This window comes from Otolemur garnettii, unplaced genomic scaffold, assembly GCF_000181295.1.
Source record: "Otolemur garnettii isolate 467f Iridium unplaced genomic scaffold, OtoGar3 scaffold00029, whole genome shotgun sequence".
Classification (NCBI taxonomy): domain Eukaryota; kingdom Metazoa; phylum Chordata; class Mammalia; order Primates; family Galagidae; genus Otolemur; species Otolemur garnettii.
The window spans coordinates 12,908,657-12,910,122 of NW_003852424.1; the positions used below are offsets into that span (position 1 = coordinate 12,908,657).

General features: G+C 40.1%; 1 protein-coding gene across 1 annotated transcript in view; it reads left to right on the forward strand.

The window, feature by feature from the left end:
* TICRR (TOPBP1 interacting checkpoint and replication regulator) overlaps positions 1–1,466 on the forward strand; it is a 49,115-nt gene that overhangs the window by 11,023 nt on the left and 36,626 nt on the right. The gene's annotated exons all lie outside the window — the stretch shown is intronic.

Here is a 1,466-nt window from a genome sequence, read left to right on the forward strand (position 1 = left end):
GGGGATTCGAACCTGCCACCTTAGGTGTATGTGGCTGGCGCCCTAGCTGCTTGAGCCACAGGCGCCAAGCCTGGGTATTGATTATTAAACTCAACTTTTTTTTTGAGGGAAAGAAAAGTTTGTTAGCCAGGCGCAGTAGCTCATGCCTGTAATCCTATTACTCTGGGAGGCCGAGGCAGGTGGATTACTTGACCTCAAGAGTTTGAGACCAGCCTGAGCAAAAGCAAGACCCCATCTCTACTAAAATAGGAAAACTGAGGCAAGAGGATCGCTTGAGCCTAGAAGTTGGAAGTTGCTGTGAGCTATGACACCATGGCACTCTACCCAGGGCAACAGCTTGAGATACTGTCTCAAAAAAAAAAAAAGGCAGGGGCAATGCCTGTGGCTCAAAGGAGTAGGGCGCTGGTCCCATATGCCAGAGGTGGCGGTATCAAACCCAGTTCCAGCCAAAAACTGCAAAAAAAAAAGAAAAAAAGAAAAGTTTATGGCAAATGAGGAGGGTGATAGATAGCATCCAAAAAAGTCAACTTTTTTTTTTTTAACAAACCATGTTCTCTGAGTATAATCTAATACGTTAAAAACAAATTAATTAAAAAGTAAAACATGCTCATACTTAGTACATATTGTAGGAGTATGTTCAATAATATATTAACAATGTATAAGTATATATGTGCCCAAATTCTAAAAATTATCAAATTAAATATTTTCTGACACTCATGTTATGGGTGTCAGAAAGTATTTAGAACTAAGTATCGATGAAAATAGAAAATAGCTGGTGTGCTCTCACCTAACAGGCACACCTCTTGGGTGAGGGGCACAACTGCAACAGGGACCTTACCTAACAAGTGAAAACATTGTAACATAATCATTTATACCCTCATAATAATCTGAACTTAAAATAGAAAATAGCAAATCTATGTAATGCAGCTAAACTTATACTTAAACGAGTATTTATAGAATTAAATGACTATTTTTGTAAAGAAAAAAGTTAAAAACCAATTACTAAGACTCCAACTTAACAAATAAGAGCGCCCTCACAAAGAATGAAGGCAATAAAGATAAGAGTAGAAATGAATTAAATAGATAACAAATAATAGCAGTCATCAGAATGAGATGGTTCTTTTAAAAGCTAAATAAAACAGGTTGGGTGGTGGCTCATACCTGTAATCCTAGCATTTTGGGAGGCTGAGGCAGGAGGATTGCTTGGCTCAGGAGTTTAAGACCAGCCTGAGCAAGAGCAAGACCCTGTCTCTGCTAAAAATAGAAAAAATAGGCTCAGCACCTGTAGCACAGTGGTTGGCAGGTTCAAACCCAGCCTGGGCCAGCTAAACAATAGTGACAACTGCAACAATAACAACAAAAAAATAGCCGGGCGTTGTGGCAGGTGCCTGTAGTCCCAGCTACTTAGGAGGCTGAGGCAAGAGAATCGCTTGAAGCCCAAGAGTTGGAGGTTGCTGTGAGCTGTG